Raw genomic sequence first — 16,983 nt, 5'->3', positions numbered from 1 at the left:
CAAAAACTAAAAAAGTTCCTCGAAATCGATAAAAAAAACCCTTAAAAAATCCCTCGAAATAATCCAAAAAAAATTCAAAAATCTCTTGGAATAGTGGAATTAGGCTAAAACACATCGGATGACTCTGTGGGCATTTAAGCTACCATAAAAATACCCCCACTAGACCAAAATCTTGGATTCGTCACTGTGCGCTCTCTCTCTCTCTCTCTCTCTCTATATATATATATATATATATATATATTTATATTTATTTATTTATATAATACTATATAAAAAGAAAATGCTGTATTCTTTTTCAATTTAACGAAATCAATTGTTTTCGTTTCAAGAAAACAAAAAGATAATTGATTATATAAAGTAAATTGTATATTCACAATACATGTCTTAATATGATACACAACATATATATATATATATATATATATATATATATATATATGAATTCTCAAAACTTCTGTTGCTCCATTCCCACAAGGACAGAGAATCCAAAGAATCAGCATATGAGTTGTGGTTAGGGTGAAATGCCACTTCAACCCAATAAATTCTCCACTGCCGCCTCTCTCAGAAGCTTGTGTTCACATGAATCACAAATATTGTATATATTCATGTGATGTGATTGTGCATATGTATCGATATGAACATCTATTGCCTTTGATATGTGTTCATTTAAACGAATTCAAATGTCATACTAATCACTCACCAATAAGAATGCTTTAATCATTTTCTTCATTATCGGAATTCGAATTCCAAATGTAGTCATATTACTCGGACGATATGGAAATCTTTTACACTTACGAAAATAATATCATTATATGGAGAACATCATTTGTAAATTATGATCATGAACACGTATGAAATCAAATACAATATTACATCATGATCAATTAGTGAGATTTTTTAGATTTGTAACTCCCAATTAATTATTTAGGAGTTACATAAATGTCAAATTACCTAATTACCCTTGCATTTAATATATGAGTTACATTTAAACATAGAGAAAATGTGGAATATGATTGGTTGATCTTGATTAGTATAGTTAACACAAATTTCTTGGTTAGTATTTGAACCAAGCTATATATATATATATATATATATATATAAAATTTAACCATTAGTCAGATATGTTAATAAATTATGTCGAAAAAATGTGTGTGTGTGTTTTATGGAACATAATGATGTGAAGTATATTATGATATCTTAAGATTTCTATATCTTTGTTTAATTAATCATTAATGAATTGGATAAGATTCAATTATAGATAATATTATTCATCATTTATCTTATCATTAAACTTATCGTGATTAAAGAAAAAGACCTGTCATGAACTACATCCCAATAACTTTTCATTAACCAGTAACATATCGTGACACTCCATGCGGTATAAAAGTTCTTCCCGTTTTAACGATAACATATTTTCCCACAAATTTCTCGCATCCTTACCATTTCATATATGAATTCGACGATTATTTGTATTTGCCCATTAAATTCAAACGATACTATGTGCAATTCTCTTTTTCGAACACAGTTTTTAGCCATGACGATATGTATTATATACTTTAATATCGACGATTCATATCTTTATGTATCAAGACACCTATCAACGTTCGAGATGCATGTTAGGATTTAAACCCGTCTTTTCTATTCGAACACCGACAACGTATACGTATGACATTAATTTTATATCGCCGTTTATTTATAAGATAAACTCTGAGTTTAATTATTTTTATTAATTTAGAGATGAAGCATGGAAGTAACAATGGATCAATTTTCACGTTAAAATGATGGGACACTCGTCAAAGGGGACACGCTATTAAAATAAAAACTATATGGTAACGTTTGTCTTACAATGTCCTTTTGTATTATAATGATAATTAATTTTTTAATAAAAAGGGAAAATAAAAAATAAGCGGGTTCTGAATCAAATATACGAATTCAAAACCTCGTGGTGGTGTTCTCGTTTTGATAAAAACGATCATAGAATCAAGTCCGATCTATTTAAAAAACCGAGCTTTGTCATACTCAGATATATGCTAAGATCTTTGGTTGTTGATTCAAACCCTACGATATAATACACAAATTCCTATATGACTTGTTAGGTCGTTTAACTTTTTCCTAATGACTTATCATAACATCTTCCTATATAACTAGGGGTGTAAATGATACGAGACAACTCGCGAGCTATTCGAGATCGACTCGGTCAAAACTCGACTTGAATATGTTCGACTCAAACTCGAATTCGACTCGATATATTAACGAGTCGAGTCGAACTACCCAATACTCGACTCGAAAAACTCGTGAGATACTCGATTTTTTATATATTGTTAGTTTTAAAAATATAATTAGTTTTATGATATAATGTAATAAAAGTGTCTTGTATTTTTAGATATTTGAACAATATTGTGCATTTTTAATTATAACAACTATATCAATATTTTTTTTTATTAAAATCATAATTAAAAAAGACAAAAAAATTACAGAAGTGTTGGTGAAGTTATCCCACATTGGAAGAGAGATAATAAAAGAAGGATGAAGAGTTGTTATAAAAAGAGATGGATGTGAATCAAGTTTGTAACTTTGTATTTTTTATGATGAAGTTTGAGGTGCATCCTTTTAGTTTTTTTTTTTTAAATACAAAAGAACACCTTTAAGTTTTATTATTTATAAGAGAAGACCTTAAAATTTCATAAATTTCGACCAGTGAACTTGATTCGAGTTCGAGCTTCAAACGAGTTCGAGTATAAAAAATTGCAATCGAGTTCGAGTTCGAGTTTAGTTTTTAACTACCCGCGAGTTTTCGAGTCGAGTTCGAGCCTGAGAAATGGCGATCGAGTTCGAGTCGAGTACACTAATACTCGAGCTCGAATCACATCATTTACACCTCTATATATAATACATGTTTGTTGGCTCTATAGCTTAAAAGTTTTATTAAGTAGTCTATTAAGACGCTTTCAGTATATTATTAGACTTGTTCTGTTGTATTACGTTGTTTTCACCTGTATAGCATATAACCGTTTTTGTAAGGAGTGTATATGTTATGTATATAATTGTGGGACATCTATAAATCATTGGATTCAATTAATCTGAACTAATTATAAATAATGATTGACCCATATGCTTGTTATGAATCATATTTTAGTAGAATAAATCATAATCATTTATTGACAATAAATTAGAATTTGGCACATACATCATGATTGACATTCATATTTTCAAACCCATGTATTATATGCTTAAACCATCGGTTAATTATATTTTATCAGCTAAAACACAGATGACTCGAGATGGTAACAGATTCTTAATCGGCTAATGGACTTGTATGCCCAGAAAGCACCCCTGAATGAACATATACAGCATTTTTCAAAGACGTAAATCCTGTATACGTTTCGAACGTAACCATTTGATAATAATAAAATTAGAATTCCTCAATTATTGGTTGGTATGAAGCTTTTCTTGTTCATTGATCCCACAAATGCATTTCTTGTTGTCATAAGATACTTGTTGTTTAGACGTATGGTCAATCCTACATATAGAATATTAAACAAATGTATCGTGTCAGAGTTTTCCTTTAAATAAACAGCTAAAATAGGTGTTTAATGATATTATAAGATACTCTTTACATTAACGCAAACCAAACCGGTTTGAAAATAAAGAAACAGACGTAAACGTTTTTCAATTGACTAAAACTTAGAAATCGTCAAAGAAGGTAAAAGCGATGTTAGGGACTAATATTGATTGGTAACACTGATCGATATTTGAAATTTGTGGAAGAAACGTGGGGGAGTGGATCTTTATTTATTAAGACGTGTGTATTATAATAAATGTTTGAATTACACAAGAATTAACGTGTTGAATCACACATAGAATCAAAAGGAACAGAGCCTAAAGGTAGTCTTCCCATATGTAAAACTGGTATGATTTACATATCTCTCCAGTCAAGACCTATAAGAACGACTTTGTTTTGATGTTATATACTAATGAACTGTAATACGTGGATATCAACTTCAAGACTGTTTCTTTCCTTGCCATACACGTCGTTTATACTGTTACTGTAACACCCACTTCTCATAGGGGTTATGTCTGTCACTATATAATGCATCTCCAAGTATAAGTATCAACAGTGTCTTCCATAATACATAACATGGTTTAATAAACCCTAGATAGTAATAGGAAATATATAGTGTGTTAATCACAAGGGTGGTGCCTGATTGGTTTGAGCTTGGCTCCAAAGGTCAAAAGTACTAGGATGTCTCAGGTTCAAATCCAAGGAGAAATAAAAATCCCCTTGTGGCCATGGAGGTTCAAATGCGGCGACTCCGGGCTATCTGCAAAGCAGGTAGTCGCCCTGGGATTCGTCGGCTCGCATAGCGGGTTGGATATCCAGGTTAATCAAAATATATGGTGTGTTCTCGTACGATTCTTAAACAATCATAAACTAGCTTAAACATCATCTGGTATTCGATGATACCTTTTCATATCCCTTTTCACTGTTGGTCCTGCCTTCCCCTAAGATACATGCATTTAGACATCTTTTAAACTCAACGAGTTCACAACTTTCATGCCGAACGTTTCATGGATCACAGTATACAAGTTATTGACTTATGTTTCATGTTATACAAAGCTCTAACACTTGCATATTATCATGCAATATATCATGTTGAACCACTTTTCTTCAACATGTTATGCATGTAAAAACAAAACCATTTACACCAATGAGCACCTCTTTTCTAGTACAATTTGGGTCACCATTCACACATATGATCCCACAAAGGCACTATTTGCTCATATTGGTGTTCATTATATGGTACACATATGTTGTCCAACGTATATTGGTCTTTATAGCTCTTGGCACAACATAGAGGTATTATCGAACATATGTTGTCCTTTACATGTCTCATGGTCTCCGACCATTGATACTGACATTTTGACATATGAACCCAGACACGTATACAAAACCTTTTCATGTATATTATACTAAAAACATTTGGCATATGCTTGAAGTTTTAAATCACATAAACACTTAGCATCAATAGTGTTCACGGTTTGATGTGTGCAATCTTAAGTCAAAACTGCAAACCAAACAAAATGTGCAACAGGGTTTGCACCTAAAGGTTACTGAAATATACAATCAGTTGTATCACAATAATATAATTAAAGCTCAAAACATATTTAAAATTTGATATTTCGTACTATATAGAGTTGTGGTTAAGTTTGACCATTGTTTTGTAATCCAAAGCTGCAAAATGAACCACGTTATGCAGTTTGACAAAAATATAAACCATAACCACGCTACAAAAGTGTTATATTGCACCTTTGGGTGCGATGCAAGCGGTTTGATGAACAACCTTACACAGAATGCAAATAGTATGTCTCAAAAAATCTACACATATGCATAAGCATGTATCTCATTTTGTAAGTTACATGAAACTCACAGTGTTATATAAGTTTATACGAATCACCTGCAACGCTGCCTACATCCATCATAATATACATTGTGAGTGCTCGAATTGGTCAATAGTATAAACTTAACTCACATAGAAAAATAAACTTTTATGTCTCACACACAACAAAGGGTCTACACAACATCGACAAATTGCTTTCAGATTAACCTATGAAGAAGGGTTTATCCCGTCAAGATTCTGTTGTATGCAAGTATCGTCCATATTCGGAAAGACCAAACGCAGTGTGTCACACCCTCTTTTTTCATCTTGTGGTGTTATCTCATTCTTAACATAAAGCCATCACCTTGGTAAATTAAACCTTCAATCAAAATAAATCGCGCTTCGGAAGTTTAAACATACAGAACTGAACCTCAGTATCTAAAACATAGTTCATCCCCTACCTGACTAAGACAACGACAAAGAAATTAAAAATTAAAGTATTGATGTCGAAAAGTTAAATGAAGTCCTAATAGTCTGGTAGAAGTCCGTGGCCGTGAGATGCATGCAACTAATCAGTTATAACACTCACTGAGTTCATGGTTTTACATATAAGAAAGCATGTTCATGACATACAGTTTCATACGTATATACTACTACCATAAACAAACACGCTTTCAATGCATTATGAACTTTACAACAATATAATGTAAAGGAATGTCGGATAAAACAACCATGCATATTTCAGAGTACTTGATGCGGACCGATAGGAGTATCTATTTGGAAAACGTACCTGCAAAGTGATTAAGAGCGAAAGTTTCAATAACTTGAAGATGTTCTTCCCAGAATTCTCTGGTTTTCCTACTATACGAAAAATTAAACCGCACTTTGGATATGATATGGAAACACCCTGTATTTCCTTTGCTCAATTTTTCAACCAGCACGGATTAGCTTCTTTGGTTTCTTCCTGGCAATTAAACTGTTGTCGTTGAGGTTCTACCTTCGACAACTGTTGCGTCATATGTTAAACCCCTTTGCTCCAAAAGTCGGCCAAGACGTTTAGTGTGCTCATTCAACGCTTTAAGGAGTTGTTGACCCTTATTAAACACTTGTGCTAATACTTTAGGGTTTATCTTTAGCAACATAAGCTTCTAAGCCACAACAAACACAACCCACCTATTTATTTGAAAAACCCCACATCTTTTGGCACATATCTAACAAACTCAGGATCATAGAATCATTCGTTATGATAACAAAATGTCCTACGACCCCAATTGTAAAGTTATTTGTCCTATATGATTGGTTGCAATCAGACAATCATTTTTCCACAGTTAGGAACATGGAGAGGGTCCAATACTTAGTCGCTCCAACCAACATTTATGCAATACGCAATTATCTTTTTCCTATCAGTATTATAACTGATGGCCAAACATTTAATAATCAAGAATATACTTCTATGCTTTTAACAGAATAAAAGTATCTAAATAATTATTACAACACATGTTAATCATATGGTTATACCCACAACTTTAATTTTTATGGTTAAACTTTTAATAGCCTTATGGTTACTATGGACTGACACCATGTATTGGGATAATGTGAGAACAGATGAGAATACTTCTGATTCTTTCGGTAAGTTATTTCTGTATCTGAAGTTCACAAAACCACAGACATTCATCTACCTTCACCACTTTCATCTTCACCGTCACATTCAGTCTCTCTCATAGACATTCAGTTATTTCCATATGTATGAATTTGTTAAAATTTCAGTTATTAGAATACAAGTAAATAGTCAAAGATTGATAAAAGTAGATGAAAGCGTGTGAATCGAGGTTGATGTAGGTGGGGTAAAGAGATTTTTCTTGTGCATTCTTTTTCCTTTTTTATTTATTTATTTTTAAATATTTATTGTGCATGTTTGTATGTCTCTATGCATTTAATGACTAATACACAAACCTATATATTGTAATAACATATGAAATAATGAAATAAAAGGGTATTTTATAAAATAAAATATATTAAAAATATTAAAGTGTTTTAATAAATTATTTTATAGAATTTTATAAGAACAGATAAATGTGTATTTTATGTAAAAGTGTTAACGTGTTTATAAGATATCTGTAAGATAAAGTATGTATTAGATTTTGTAGGACAGAACATTTGTTATAATAAAATATATATATTTTTCAAATAATGTCATATAAAAGTATTTTTAAAAGAATTATTAATTTAATATTTTTAAAAACATCCTACAAATTTATTGTAACACTTTTTTATATATGATGTATAATTGTTTGATCGCATAAACTTAACTTTTATAAAACAATCTATTAGTACATTTTGATATTTTTACCGTGATATAGATATAATTTTATTATAATATACTATGAATGTTAAATATTCAATAAATTAAAAATTAATTATAAAAATAATGATGAATTAGAGAATATAAATGTTTTGGATTGATAAATGATACAAATAACTAACTGATATAGATATTTATTTTTATAAAACCGTCGGAAGATTGTGTGAAAAAGAAAGTTATGATGAGAAGTTTAAGAAGAGATCTGAACTCGTGATCACTTTTAATCTCGTGTCATCCATGAATTGTTTTTTAGAAGGCAATTAATCTATTGGTTCTCGGTACACATAATTAGTATTGACATTCAATTAGGATTGATCCAAGGATGGAGATATCTTTTTACGCTTCTCATTATAACTTTTTTTTCTCACGGGAACTCAACCATAAGATGAGAAATTTAAGAAGAGATTTGGACCATTAATCACTTTTAATCCTAAAATAATCCATGAATTGTGTTTTAGAAAGGAATTGATCTAGTAGTTATTTTCAATTGGGATTGATCCAATATGGAGATTCCTTCTTACCTTACTCACCATGACTTTCATTCTCACCAAAACTGAACCACATATATACAGGGTCAGGTTCGATAAAAAAACGCAAAAAATGAAAAACTGAGTAACACTTTACTAATTGTTCATCTATAGGGTATACACATGGAAGATCCAGGATTTTTGTTCAATGGGGTCACCTTTAAGGTAGACTAAAGACCCGCAAAATCGTTCGATGTGTTTTTAACCTAATTACAACGTTTTCGAGGGAATTTTAAAGTTTTTTGGTTGATTTCGAGAGATTTTTTAGTGTTTTTGTCGACTTCAAATAACTTTTTTGGTTTTTTGATTGATTTCAACAGATTTTTTTTGTTAGAGTAACGGTTTCGATTGGGGTTGGGGCCGTGGAAAAATGTAACATGGGGAAGTGAAAGGTAAATCATGTAAAATCTAAATTTTAACCTAATAATTTTTTTTTTATTTTTTGACTGCGGTCCCTTCCCCCCTCCTTTTTGTCATTGCATCCGCCCTTACACATGCGCGTAACATGCATACGTGCATAAAAATAAAAAAAAGAGCTTCAATTAGTTTATACACATATACATATGGTTCGGATAAATAATTATTAAAATATTCTTCAGTTTTTCATATTTTTGAAGGTTTCCTTTCAACCTCCCTCTATATATAATAACAGAAGATAGTTCAAATGTCATTATAAAAGGGTGGTGTAAATACTAAAATAATTTATACCGTATTATAAAACATTTGACAAAAACTCTTAAAAACCATTTTTTATGCATGAATACTGTTTATTTATGCATATTAATTAAAAATCAATATTACAAATAAATTGTACGTAAGTACAACTTATTAAAGCTTTATGTTTGAATTTTTGTAACTAATTTCAGATAAACAAACTCAAATACAAGATAAATATTTTATTTTAAATATAAAAAAATCTAAAATATAGTTCGGATAATATTGAGTTTTAACATAATATTTAATTATTATTCATATAAAAAATTATATCATTAAATCAAAAGTAAATTACTCCATTATTCAATTTTAAACTATAATAAAAAAAATTAGAGAAATTATAAAAAAAAATATTAAATAGTTAATTTGATACTGATATCGATATATTTATTTCCAAAACTTTATGATATTTTTAAATTTATATTTTATTCAAAAATAAAAACATTATTCTTTTCTTAAAACCATATAAAACTTATTATAACATTTATTTAGACAAAATAAAATAAAACATTAAAATCGATATATATTTTAGGGGTGTTTGGAATTGCTTATTTGAAACAACTTATGCTTTTTTACAAAAGCAGTTATCAACTTAGGGGGTGTTTGGAATTGCTTATCATACCTGTTTTTTAACTTATTTCAGTCTGGCACCAGAGATAAACTATTTTTTAGTGTTTGGGTAAGGAAAAAAAACTGTTTATACCGGTGTCAAACCGGTAATAAACAGTTTTTGATAAGTTAATCATTCTTGACTTATGAAAAACTGTTTATTACCAATTTACCATTTTAACCATGTTTTATTAATGTTTGTTAATTATTAATCTTATTGATATAAATTTTTGTCAAAAATATTATTATAAATGATGGAAAATAAATTTTTACATGTTAAAAAATCAAATAAGTTAATAATAAAAAATATTATTATATGGAAGACTGTTCTTTTTGGTCATTTTACATATATAAGCAAAATTTGTCAAACACTAAAAAACAACTTATCAGCTTATTGTTTTTTGGTACCGTTATAAGCTTATCCAAACACTTTTTACAAAACTCCGACTTAATACCACATAAGTTAATAAACACTTTTACAAAAAAACATAAGTTGTTTTAAATATCACAAACACCCCCTTATTATAAGTCATTAGAGTTTAACTTCTTCAAAAACTCCTTATTACCGGTATAAGTTGTTTATCCAAACACTCAAAAGTGTTTATGACCGGTACCACACAGGAATAAGTCAATAATTTTTTTTATAAGCAATTCTAAACACCCCGTTACTATATTGTCCGAGTATCATTCTAGTTGATTTATAAAAAAATTTAAAAAATAAGCTTGAAAAATACAATTCAATTTTTTGTAACAAGAGGCAAACGAGGGCAGAGCGTGTACGGGGCGTAGGAGCCACGATCGGAAGCCGGCCACGTCTACACGGCTACACCATTATCATGTGCGCCGCCCACCCCATAGGGCCACGCTTTTTACACGGTTTTTAGAATATAATTATATTCTTTCAAAAAATAAATTATAATTATACCATACAAATAAATGCAAAAATAATCTTCACGAAGTTTCTTATTTTAAATAATTAAGTTTTTTTTTTTTTTTTATAATAAAAAACAATTACATTTTCTCATTTTAAATAATTAAAATTTTAAATTTTTTTAAATAAATTAAATCATTAAAAAATTTATATAAATTTCGACGTTGGTCTCTCTCTTTTTGATTGTTTTTTGTTATTAAAAATTCATTTGAAGATGCATATGTGAACATATATGAATAATCTGTAACGTTAGTTCACGTACCTAAAGCATTATCAAAAGATCTGTAAATTTATTTGTTTTTACTGACAGTTAACTATGAATACATGTAAAATTGATTATGGACGTAAGATATTACACATCATTCTCTTTTTGTGCCGCTTTTTTGATAGGGATCTTGTCGGCACAACAACTTCGTGAAGGTCCAGTTTTCAAACAAACATAATATGCCTTTTTAATAAGAAAATAAAAGCACTGACAACATTCGATGGATACACTTGTCAACGGGTCAAACTTGATTTGGCTCCATCAATGATCCGGCTTGATCCGTTCTCGACAATATGGTCTGATTCATTAACTAATAGATCGTCATCTAACCCATGTTCGAACTAATCTAAATAAAATTTGTCGTTTTAAAATTTTCCGTGCTAAAAGCATTCCAGTATTAATGAATTGGTTATCTATAAAAATAATCATAAAAAATGATAATTACGAGATGAAACAAATAAATTTATTTTCATAGTTTTAAATAAATCCATACATTCTAAAATTTTATAACAAATCATTTTCTAAAATTTATTTTTATTATAGTCATTTTACAAAGAGTAAACTATAATTTTGGTCCCTGTGGTTTATATGCAACTACGGAATTCATCTCTAGACTTCAATAAGTATAATTATTGTCACTGTGGTTTACATTTTGCTTTGAAAATGGTCCATAGTCACTACCTCCGTTAAAATTGTCCGTTAAGTAAGGGTCATTTTAGTCTTTTTTGTTGTCTTTTCATGTCTTATAAAAGAATTTTCAATAACATGTTTAAAGCATGTGTATAATCCATGATTGCACTCATAATTCCAGTCCTCTTCTTTTTCCTCTCTTCGCCCAAAGTCCGGCAACCTTCTCCAGGGGCTTGGCCTTGGTTATAAGCCATAGGGGCCACAACTCACGGCAACAAAAAGTCCAAGGGCATCACCTGCTAAGGCCCATTTTACTTGGAGTAGGCTCAGTTGGGAGGGAATTATTACCGTTTACTTCTGGCTGCCCTATCAATCGTGACTATTCTCTTTCTCTCTCTCTCGAACTCATATCACTTCATCGATCGAAATCTATCCAGTAACTCTCTCAGTCTCGTGTCACTTTATCAATTGACATGTGCCCCAATAACTCTCTCTCGGCCTCGCCTCACTTCACGATTGAAATTTGCACAGTAACTCTCTCTCTCTAGACTCTCTGCCCTCTCTCGAACTCGAAAGTCTAGCTCACCAATGTCTCTCACTCTCTCTTGATCTACTGTCTACACTACCCTTTTCCTCTCGAAGTCTCTGGCTCTCTTAGTCTTAAGCAACTGATTTAGACTTTTAATAAATTTCTAAATTCCAATGACTAATGTTTACGTCTTTTGTAGATTAAAGACGTTTCTAGTTTGTCTTATTATTTTCCCATTAGATCAGGTTATTTGTTTATTGTTTAGAGTAGGTTCATTTGTTTCCTATTTGTTGTTTAGACTCTAGATTAGCTTTTTTTTTTATAGAATGAAGTAAAGATTCATTGCAAAAGTGTGATATGTATTAATAAATATGCATCAATCTGTAAACATCTTGATTCATCTTCTTCATCAGATCCAACCTGTTGACAGTAAGCATTTTGTTATTCGAGGTTTTCGTTTATCTCCTTGTGTTGTATTAATTTATTACGTTCAATAAAAATAACAGCGAGTATGACCCACCTAGCTTGACTAGGTTCCAAACCCTTTAACAAAAACCTCATAAAAATAAAAATAATAAAAAAATAATCGTATGCTTCGTTAGCTTAAATCCACATGGGGGCATTTCTTCTCGTGTCCGCCTTGAACATCAAAAACCTCATGACCGACCCTGCTTTATCCAGTCATCTTCTCCAAGAAACAAAGTTTCAAAACTCAACCAATTTTCAATTCTAAAACCAAAATCAAACCCAAATCTGGAACCGGATGAGGATGTTAGCTTGGGGACAGAGTTGTTGCAGTACTAATGAGGATGTCGTCGTAGAAGTGGTGGCGATAGAGATGTTCACTGGAGATGTTGTCAGGGAAGTGGTGGAGATAAAGGGTGCCATTAGAGTTGGGGGCGTGTTTCACAAAGACGATAGGGACCAAATATGTATAAAGGATATAAAAGATGTTACTCTATATTAACATACTAAAAATATTATATTTTTTAGTAGGAAAAATATAAAAGAGACAATAAAAATACCAAGAGGGTGTTAGAGATTGCTTATTTTAAATAAGCTATCTCAAACACCCCTAAGCCATTTTTTTTATAAACATAAGTTAGCTTATTATAAAAATTAATTAACATATTATATTATTTTAATTTTTCTTTACTATCTTGTTTGTACTAATTATTAGATATTTGTTTTACTTGTATTATAAAATATTATAATTGACTAATTTTTCAATATATCCTTTTCGGTCATTTCACATGTTTATCAGCTGGTTCTTTTTGTCAAACATAATTTGTTCATCAACTAACTTATTAGCAACCAACTAGCTTATCAGTCGCCAACCATAACTATCTTATCAGCTACCAGCTAGTTTGCCAAACATAGCCGAAAATAACCCTTACTTAATTGACAGATTTAATGAAATCAGTGACCAGGGTCCAGTTTCAAAGAAAAATGTAAACCATATTGATGATAATTGTCCTTATAACTTATGGAAGCCTAGGGACGACTTTCTTAGTTGGGTGTAAATCACAGGGACCAAAATGGTAGTTTACTCTTTCAAAAAAAATTCTTAAAAAAAATGTCATATTTTAAATAGTAAACTATAAATTTCGTCCCTGTTGTTTATTGGTTATAACATTTTTCGTCCATACAGTACTGAAAATATAAAATTTGCCAACATGGTTTGTAAAAACATTTGAATTTGATCCTTTCCTCTAACGATTGTTAAAAACCCATTAAGCGACGGGTATTTACACTTTTGCCACTTTCTATCATTTTAATTAAAATATAATTAAAATATAATATTATATGCATATGTATGTATATATACAATCTTAATATATAAAACCCTCCCCAGTTCCTCTTTCACGACGTTACAACCCTGGGGCCTTCACCATCAGAGTCACGGGGTTCACGACGTCTACACCTGCACCTTTGTTCATGGAGTTCACCAAGTCTCAACACCTCCATCTTTGTTCATCGTGTCTATACCTACACCTCCGGACCATCATCATCACTATCGCTTGTCAGCCATAACTCCCTACACACCCGTGCCTAGCTCTCCATTGAAGCCTCAAAATATGAACCTCCATAATCACCATTGCAATCCAAACCACTATCATCTCAGGAACAATAGAGATGGAAATTTTACCAGTTGGTACTGGTACCCAACCTAACGGGTCGAGGATTTCCCACTTTGGCGGGTAACGAGATAGGGGTTCATTTTCATACCTGAAACATGGTTGGGTTCAGGATGACACCCTCCGCCCCTAATCCAACCTCGATTAAACATTTTTTTTATATGTACGTGTATATTTATATATCTTTGTAATTATATAAGAAAATATATTTAAATCAATACCGGTAAGTAAATCAGTGATTATTCATTGTACTTTTTATTTTAAGATACAATGTTTTTTTTAATGATTTTTACTAAATGGGTACCCGTCGAGGATTCCTTTCCTCTAAGGTCGTTGACGATTAGTGGAGGTCAAGAACGGAGGCTTAAGTCGGGGTCAGGGACGGGGGGATGCATTACTCGCCCTAATTTCATCCCTAAGCAGCACCAAGACCACCCATTTCCTACTCCTTAATATCACCTTCAACTGCCACTGCTAGATCTCTCGATCTGCCAACCAACCTTGCATGTCCCATCTCTTTTTGTTATCAAATCTATATTTTAGGTAATTCGAGTGTTATCTATTAGAAGGGAATTTATTCTCCATTTTGATGTATTATAAAGATTTTATTAGTCGCTCGTTTACAAATATTGGGATGTTACACAATTCTTTATTTTTCTTTACACGCCCCCTTTCTTAACCAATAAACAACTTTTTTCAGAAGCAAAAATCTTCACTGAATCTTGATTTTGTCGTTTTGATTTGGGTTTGATTTTGAGATTTGGATCTAGGTCAGCTTTTGAGGGCTGGATTTAGATTTGATTTTGATTTTAGATTTGAGTTCGATTTCAAGATTTGTGTTTTATGTGTGAATGGACTAGTATACTATGTGGTTTGGTCGGAGAAAATGACCGAAGGAGGGAGGTAGTGGTGGTGGTCGGAAAAGATGACCGAAGGACTTCTAGTTTGATCGATGGATGCGCAAATCATAAAAGGTTATCGATGTTACCATAAATTATAAACAAAACAAATGGTATTTAATAAAAAAAACAAATAAATAAAAAGATCAAAATTTGAAAAATACCAATATACCCCTCACTTAAAAGTTAAAAATTAACGGTTGTTAAAAATAGGGATCAAATTCGTATATTTTTATAAACCATAATGGTTGTGACATATTTTTAAAACCACAAGGACAAAAAGTATTATAATCAACAAGCTACAGGAATCGTTTACTATTTTCATTTAGATTTAATATAAAATAACATAACCACATTATGAAAGATCTTTATTTGAAAAACGTGCTTGTATTTTCTTTGAATGAATAAAATCAAATTATATATAGAGAGAGAGAGACTAGGGATCATGTGAGACTAAGAGTTTTTTGTGAGATCCATAAGACTAATTCTCAACTCTTAGAATAGATCTACAATCTAAACATTCATAATCATAAAATTGTCACGAGATTTCTCAATATTCACAAAATTGTCACCGTACAACTTTAGACCATTAGATCATTAGCTTATAAAGTTGATCAATGAACATAAATTGGCCTTACGGTTCTCATAAAAAGCCATTGGTTTCACATAAACCCAACCCCATATATATATATAGGAAGGGTTCAAACRAGAACCCCTGTGATTTACGAGAATACGAGAACAATCCAATAACCACATATTGTGATAAAAAATAAAATTAAAAGATTTTTAAAATTAAAATTGAAATTGAAAAAGATTCAAAAAAATTTAAAATTAAAAGGGTAATAATGGAAATGATATCTCAAATATTTACAACACGATCATTATCTTTTAAACACGATCATTATTATCATTAGGCTAATCATTATCTAGTAAACGGTTATGAATTCAAGGAGGCTCATAACTTCAAATCGCAAAACAACTGACGGAAGCAAACATTGATCAATGGTGATCTACGCAACCTTAATCGACCAATAACCCTAATCGATAAGCCATTGCATGCAACAAGCGGACAAATTCAAAGTATCTTTCAAAATTACTCGTTTTGAATAAGTTTTTAATCGATTAGTTGTGATACTCATGTGATATCAATGTCACTYGATTTCATTATGGTTTCAATTGGTTATGTTAGACATTGTCACAACGATTTCGAATGGCTTCGATAGGTTAGGATTATACTAGGTGTGATAATCATGTGATATGGGTGTGATAATCACGTGATAGGGGTGTGATAAACACCATTATACATCATTTGGGTTATATTTTTGGTTGATAAGTTAAAATTTTGGTGTAATCATGTGATATGGGTGTGATAATCATGTGATAGGGGGTGTGATAATCACCATTATACATCACTTGAGTTATCGTTTTGGTTGATAAGTTAAAATTTTGGTGTAATCATGTGATATGGGTGTGATAATCATGTGATAGGGGCGTGATAATCACCATTATACATCACTTGGGTTATCGTTTTGGTTGATAAGTTAAAATTTTGGTGTAATCATGTGATATGAGTGTGATAACATGTGATATGGGTGTGATAATCACCATTATACATCATTGCGTTACCATTTTGGTTAATAAGTTAAAATTTTGGTCTAATCATGTGATATAGGTGTGATAATCATGTGATATGGGTGTGATAATCGTTTTAGATAAACAAAAATATGGATACTAACGATATGAAGAAAAGATGTTAAGTCGTCGACTATCTGGAGATTATGATGAACGAGAAGAAGCATGAACGAGAACGAAAAGAAGCATGAACGAAGGAGAAGAAGAAAACTAACAAGAGTAAAACGTGGAAACGTGAAAGGATAATTATGGTTAATTAAAATAAAAATTATAAAAATTACTTAATTACATTACTGCCCTTATTAAATTATTTATATATAATAAAAGTTAATTTATTAATTAAAAAAGTTTGAGGTTATTGGATTGTTC

This window comes from Cynara cardunculus (assembly GCF_001531365.2).
Source record: "Cynara cardunculus var. scolymus isolate 2C chromosome LG 17, CcrdV1, whole genome shotgun sequence".
Taxonomy (NCBI): domain Eukaryota; kingdom Viridiplantae; phylum Streptophyta; class Magnoliopsida; order Asterales; family Asteraceae; genus Cynara; species Cynara cardunculus.
Note: the sequence above shows the minus strand (reverse complement) of the source record.